The sequence below is a fragment of the Podarcis filfolensis genome, assembly GCF_964270895.1.
Source record: "Podarcis filfolensis genome assembly, chromosome: 13".
Classification (NCBI taxonomy): domain Eukaryota; kingdom Metazoa; phylum Chordata; class Lepidosauria; order Squamata; family Lacertidae; genus Podarcis; species Podarcis filfolensis.
In genome coordinates, this window is record NC_139615.1 from 22,927,428 (window position 1) to 22,935,299 (window position 7,872).

Here is a 7,872-nt window from a genome sequence, read left to right on the forward strand (position 1 = left end):
GCCCATCTGAGGCAATATACATAAAAAAAAACAAAATTACAGGCAAACCAGGCAGACACTGAGGGTAATCTATAATTTACATTAACAAAAACAAAACCCTGTTCTAGTATTGAACGTAAGTTATGTTGCAAAGGACAAAAAGATTGGTTTTCTGCTGAATAATAAGTTCCTAAATAAAATCACTAAGAAATGATAGTTTGTAGTATGTTTAGCATGCAGAGAATGAGAGGTATGTATCAAGAAAATTTTGCTGAGGATTGTAACAGAATCCCATTGGCACAGGAATTGGATGAATTACTCTTTTGAAAATATATTTAACAAAAAGTATATCCCTCCTGAGTGTATTTTTTAAAACCCTCTAATGGGTTTACAAAAATATTTGCAGCAGTTTTTGAAACAAGCTTAGTTAATCCCTTTAGATAGAAATTTGTATGGTTCATCTGATTGCCAAAGAAAAAGACACTAGCATATAACTACAAATGTGTGGGTGATCCACAAGGGGGCAATGGTGTCCTAAAAAGTAACACAAAGCTACCCTCAAGTGTGTGCGTTTTGAATTAAGCCCTTTTTGTTGCTTTGCAGTGGATGTGATCTTGGATCCCAAGACAGCTCACCCCAAACTGAAAATGACTAAAGATGGGGAAAGTGTTCAGAACACAGGATTTTTTTCTAATGTTGCTGACTGGGAAAACAGGTTTGACTCCCGCACATTCATTCTGGCAAAACATGGATTTTTATAAGGGAAACATTACTAGGAGGTAGAAATTGGTCAGAAGAAAACTTGGGACTTGGGAGTTGCCTCTGCAAACATTTTGAGAAAAGGGAGGGTCACCCTGTCTCCTGAGAATGGCTACTGGGTCATAGGATGCGATTATGGGGAAAATCACTGGGCTCGAACAGAGCCATTGACCCACCTGAAAGTGAAAGGAAAGCTTACAAAATTAGGAATATTCCTAGATATGCATGATCAAGTCTTGTCCTTTTATGATGTTTCCAGTGAAAGGAAATTGAATGTTTACAAAGGACTTGGTGATGGGAAGATTTATCCCTCCTCTACAGGCTCTATAACTACAAAGCAAGATGAACAGCCGCTGAAAATTGCAGTACAGTTGTACCTTGGATCCCCAACACCTTGCAAGTTGAACGTTTTGGCTCCTGAATGCTGCAAACCCAGAAGTGAGTGTTCTGGTTTACAAACATTCTTTGGAACTTGAACATCCAATGTGGCTTATGTGCAGGAGCTTCCTGCAGCCAGTCGGAACCCGCATCTTGGTTTCCGAATGTTTTGGAAGTCTAACGGACTTCCGTAATGGATTCCATTCGACTTCTGAGGTACCACTGTATTTGAAACAAAAGGAGATACCGGTGGGGAAATGAAAAACAAAACAAAGCAACCCTTGGCTGTCGTAGAATCAATTAAGGGCATGTCTTTAATTTAACCAGGTTGGTTTTTCTGCTCTTTAGATATTAACACCTTTTAGGATACTTAGATATTTGACTCTATCCCAGGGGTTGCCAGTGTGGTGCCTATGGGCACATATATGCCTGCAGAGTCCTTCCCTGGAATATGCAGAGTTTGCTTCTCTGTTCCTCTGCTCCCCATTGAAATTAGGCTTGGGGAAAACTATTTTATTTGTGGGCAATAAAAGAGGATACAGAGTGTGCTTCTCGAGTTTGCAAATGTACCCCAAAATAATTTGAGGATGCCTACAATCTATTCCATTGTGTATTTTAATGTTGAGCCACCCTGATACCCTCACTTATATAAATATTGATAATAAAGAAATATACTAAATAAGGGTTTTATCTTTTACAAAGTATTGTCCCTAACTAACTGTGCTAAACATTTGTGATAAACAAATATCCATGATTTGAACCCAAACAGACCAATTAAAACAGGGATATTCCTACATCTAATTTCCAGAACTATGTATTTGTATGAGTTTGTTGATTTTTCATAGTTGTTATTCCATTCCATTTTATTTATTTCTTCAAGTGTTCTAAGAAAGAATAATGCAAACATTGTTCTTAAAGATTCATTTTGATTTGGTTTGTTCTCAGTATGCTCTTTTCCCATAGTATTTTATGCAATGAAGCCTCCAATATGTTCCCAACCTCAGCTGAGCCAGGATGACCAAGTTACACCATCTGAGCCTGTGCTGGGGGGCTGATTGTGGGCTGAGTCAGGATTTAGCTGTGCATCCTGGAAGATCTTGTCATAGGATTGTCCTCTTAGCTGGATGCAACAATCTTTTTATGGATGCTTGTTTACACTTTAATTACAAAGGCAAACAATATTGCAAAGAAGGATTACAATTTGAGCTGCTAGAATGAAGTGGGAACTCCATTTTGAAAAGGAAAAAATATAATAAGAATTCCTGGGCAGGGGCATTGTGGAGGGGAGGCAGGGAGCCAGAGCACAGACACACAATTTTGAAGGGCTGCAAACCAGGAGCCCCCATGCAGCTATCTCCACCCTTCCCTGTGCAGGCAGGGCCCAGAGGGTTCACAGAGTCTGCCACGCCAGGCCAGCCTTCCCCACTGGCTGTGCTGCTGGTCCCCTTGATTAATGGCCACCCCTTGATGAATGGCTCAGGTGGGGAGGGCTGTGCTGGTACAATGGTCTCTGTGAATCCTCTGTAGCCTGCTCTCTCCTGTGTGCACATATTTGCAAGCATTGCATTCAAGAGCAGAAGAAGGGGAAAAACAGAGGTTGTCAAATTGTTCCAGAAACAGTTCTGGAACCCTTTGGAACTAGAATAATCTATGTCAGCTAATTAAAAAGCAGGTGCCTTCGTCATCTCCTACTGCAAATATATAAAAGCCTGAGAGTGGAAGTTGTGTTGGAAGGCTACTCTGCAACTTTGGTCCACTCTAAGGATTGCAGAATGTCCACAAGCATCAGTGAGAATTTCTCTTTATTAAGTGATCTCTTTTGTTCAATTCTGGCCTCAGCACAATAATGTAACATTTAGGGAAGAAGATGCAGCCCAGCAGCCCAGCACTGGAGGCTAAGATGGAGAAGATCTCCACAGCTACCATGTATTTCCCTTTGGTGCTCAGGTAGGTGGGAAAAAAGGATAACCAAACACTGCAAAACACAAGCATGCTAAAAGTGATTAGCTTGGCTTCGTTGAAACTGTCAGGTAATTTTCTAGCCTGGAAAGCTACAGTGAAGCTCACAATAGCCAGGAAGCCCATGTAACCCAGGACACAGTAGAACATAGTCACAGACCCCTCATTACATTCAAGTACAATTTCTTCAGTCACTGAATTCATGTCAATATCTGGAAATGGAGGATTAATTGCCAGCCATACGGTACAAATAATTCCTTGAACAAGAGAGCAGAGAAGAACAATGGAGTTGGCCACCTTTTTCCCTATCCATTTCCTCATGCTACTTCCTGGCTTGGTGGCCATGAAAGCCAGAACCACTGTAATGGTTTTTGCTAGCACAGAAGAGACAGCCACTGAGAAGACCATGCCAAATGCAACTTGACGGAGGAGACACATCACCTTCACAGGATGGCCAATAAACAGCAAAGCACAAGGGAAGCAGAGCAGAAGGGAGATGAGGAGGGTGTAGGTGAGGCTCCGGTTGTTGGCTTTGACAATAGGAGTGTTGCGGTGCATTATAAAGGCTCCCAGCACTAGAGCAGTGATCAAGGAAAATAAAAGTGCAAAAATAGCTAAACTCATCCCCAAAGGGTCCTTATAAGACAAGAAGGTTATTAGCTTTGGAATGCACTGATTTTTTTCCTTGTTTGGATAATGATCTTTTGGGCACATTGTGCAAGAATCTGCATCTGGAAAAAAGATGGAAAACTTTTTCAGAAGTTGCTTTTTGCAGTTGAAGCTATTCCTTCTATTTCTACAAACAATCAGGTTTTGGAATAGCACCACCCTTTAAAAAATTAAATCATGCTGTAGTCTTCCTTTTAAGAAGACAAAAGTGTGTGTATGTTGATGTACAACTTTCAAGATAAGTGAATATAACTACTAACATATCACTTGGCACCAATGGTATTCTAAGGCAAGATTTCCCTTACTACTTACTTACGTTCCAGCTAGGCTGAATTTAACAAGTAACAGAGAGAGATTGAAACATTTGCACTAGCTTCCAGGATGAGATATCTCTGCCACATGATTCAATGGGAGTAATAGTACCACTCTATCTTGCCTTGGTCAGATGTGGAGTGCTGTGTCCAGTTCTGGGCACCACAATTTAAGAAACATATTGACAAGCTGTGTTGACAAGGATGTGTGCAGATGAGGTGATCAATGGGCTGGAAACCAAGCCTTATGAGGAATGGTTGAGGAAGTTGGGTATGTTTAGCCTGGAGAAGGGGAGACTGAAAGCAGATACAACAGCCATCTTCAAATAACTAAAGGGCTGTCACATGGAAGATGAGGCAAGCTTGTTTTCTCCTGCTCTGTAGGGTGGGACACAAACCACAGAGTTTCAAGTTACAAGAATGGATTTTCTGACTCAACATCAGGAAGAACTTTCTCGTGGTAAGAGCTGTTTGATAGTGGAACAGACCCCCTCAGAAGATGATGGACTCTCCTTCCTTGGAAGTTTTTAGGCAGAGGCTGGATGGCCATCTGTCATGGGTGCTTTACTTGAGATTCCCCCACTGTAGATGGAAGGGGTACCAGCTCCTGGGGACTGTGCCCTTTTTGGCCCCAGGCTGGGCTCCCCCCAAAGTCCAATAAATGTGGAGGTGAAATACGGAACCAAGCATGGCGTGGCTCCAATGGCCAGCCCCTTCTCCACTTCCTCCTGCTGTGGAGTGGAAGGTGGGCCAGTGGTGGTGCCAGGAGGAAGCGGAGGCAGCAATGCCTACTATCACCAACTACAAAGTGCTTTAACTAAAAGGCCCTTTGTGCCATCATTGCCATGCTCTTGACATAATGATGCAGATTGCTAGATTACTCTAGGTGCTGCATATTCTACCTTTTTTGTGAGAAATCTTCCCTTTTGGACATTGAATACAATCATAGCAGCAAAATGGCTCCCCCTCCTTTTTCTTCTTCTGGTAACCAGGTTGACAGTTGTCGTTACAGAGTGAAAGGGGCATCACCTATTCAGGAAATGTGAATAATTCACATTGAGAATATATATTTATCAAATAGCATGATAACATCACTATCCTCATAGAATTATCCTTGGATTCTGTCATATTAGTGCATGTGCTCATGAGGTGTTGAGCAGTGTCAGTCGGGGTGGTCAGTCGGTCTCTGTACCTTCAGTGCTGGTAGCATTCTCAGTTTCATTAACATATGATAAACAAAAAAAACTGGGATAAAGACTATAGAAACATCCTATTAAGGATGCTACAAACAATTGTTTCTCCTCTCCCTCCCTCCTTTTATTTTTTGACAGCTAAAGGCTATAGTGTTGTCCCACCTGGTTAAAACTTCTAGGCCACACAATGGCGTCTTCATCAATGCTCAAATGTTTGCCATGAGGAGCCCAAGGATTCATTCTTCCAACTTTCATTCTAACAAATGACTTATTGGGGAAAGTAATCAGATTTGTAATATCAAACCCCATTGTCAATTCTCCATTCCCATTCAAGTGCACCGTTTCTCCTGCACTGTTGTTAAACGAGATGCTCCTCAGAATAGGATGCAGCTAGGTGGAATGGAAAAATAAATCAGTGTTAGAATTGTATTAGTATCCAATAATTTCCCTCTAAACTTGCATTCCATCCCATTCACTTAGATTTGTGGATGAATATTTGTTGATAGGGTCAAATACACCCATGTTAAAGCATGCTGTGAACCACACATGCCTTGCCCAACCCTTCTCCTTTCTTCGGATTTTCCTCTCTACAGCATCTTCACTCCCTGCCCTTATGCAAAAATAATGTTGTTGTTTAGTCGTTTAGTCGTGTCCGACTCTTCGTGTCCCCATGGACCAGAGCACGCCAGGCACTCCTGTCTTCCACTGCCTCCCGCAGTTTGGTCAGACTCATGTTTGTAGTTTCGAGAACACTGTCCAACCATCTCGTCCTCTGTCGTCCCCTTCTGCTTGTGCCCTCCATCTTTCCCAACATCAGGGTCTTTTCCAGGGAGTCTTCTCTTCTCAGGAGGTGGCCAAAGTAAAAATAATAGCTGAAACTATTTCCATGTTGTCTCTTGTTAAACTGCATTCAAAGTGTTTAACTTATTATATATACTTGCAGTGTCTGTATGTTAAAGTGTATACTCTTGGGAAAATATTAACTTGAAGTTAAACTTTAATTATGTTTTTAATTGCATATTAATTGTGTTCTGCTTTTAAATTATAGTTTTAACTGTTTCATTTTGGTTTGGGAGACAGCCAGAGAATGCCTGCTTCAGGAGGTTATTTTACTGTGGTTAATAAATTAACTGACTTATCCATCTGTAAGCCCCATTGAATTTAATAGGACCTATTTCAGAGTAGGCATGATTAGAAATGCAGCCTAGGGTAGCCACCAGACCCAATAGAACTGGCTTCTTTATGTTGCTACCTTCCCATGACCAGCTATTCTGTGTTGAGTCAAGTAATACAACTGAGTCTGGTTTCCTTTAATGACATCCATGATTCTCCTCTTCCACATTTGATTTTCACAACCCTGAGACATACGGTGTCCATGAATAGTCAAAGATCACCCAGAGAGGTTTGGATAAGTGGCGGTTTTAGACTCCTATACTCTAGTCCATTTCATATCCCTCTACATTCTGGAAAGAAGCTGTAGAAGTGAGTAAGTTGGAGGGGGGGATAATCTTTTTCCATAGGGATGAAAGTTTTTGAGGGAACTTGTTAACAGTTTTGTATGACACCCTTGACACTAAACAGTTCACAGGAGCCAGTCCTATCTGGTTGACATCTCCATGAAATTTAGTGATGCTTACTTCTGAGTAATTTATGGTTATTGTGACATCAATCCACACTAGAAAATGTGACAGTAGGGATCCCTTCTAAAACAAAATTAGACACTTTGCAGTTTAGTTGGCACTAAGTACTTATATAACAGCAAAGCTTTGATGTCCACAACTTTGCAGTGGAGGATGTGACAAAAACAGAACAACTTGGCCTTGCCCATGTGACCTATTTGTTCCCACTCATTTGACCTTATTGACTCCGTCTTCATTACCTCCTTGGCCATACCAAGTCCAGGTACTAACAGCTGCCACTCATTATATATAAATATTATTATATCTATACTTATAAAGGCCAATTAATACAGGATGGTACTTTTAGTTATATTTGCAATCAGGTGCTCTGGGCGGACCAATATTTCTCTGACCAAGAGCTACCTTGTAAATTTCAGAGTAAACAATATATGGAAATTGTATAGATATCTCTTTCATTTCCACAGAGAAAACTGTAAAACCGAAAAATGTTGTATTGCAGTATTCAGTAAAGGGTCATAAATGTCCATATGTCAAATTATACAATTAAATTCAATATCTTTGAGGCGTTATGTGAAAAACCTTCAGAGCACATGATCTTGACACATACAGGCTTCACCAACTGATGACCTCCAATTGTTTTAGAATACAATTCCCATAATTTTTCACCATCAGCCTTCCAGACTCAAAGTGATGGGAGTCATGGTATACAGGTCTGGAAGACATCAGATGGGTGAAGGCTGCATTAAGATCTTGTGCTCTCATGGTGAAGGCAGAATGCTGAGAAAACTACTACCTTCCATGGCTGCATAGTTTTAAGCTGTAGCTTCCTTCTTTCCACCGTGACTTTAGATTTGAATATGGATGAGTACATGGCATGTACCGAATTTGCCAGAGCCTGTACAGCATTGTAGATACTGTAGCTGTGGCCAGTCATGCTCATTTCAAAGAAAGGCCCAGGAAGATGCTGCAGCCTCTCTTCTCCAG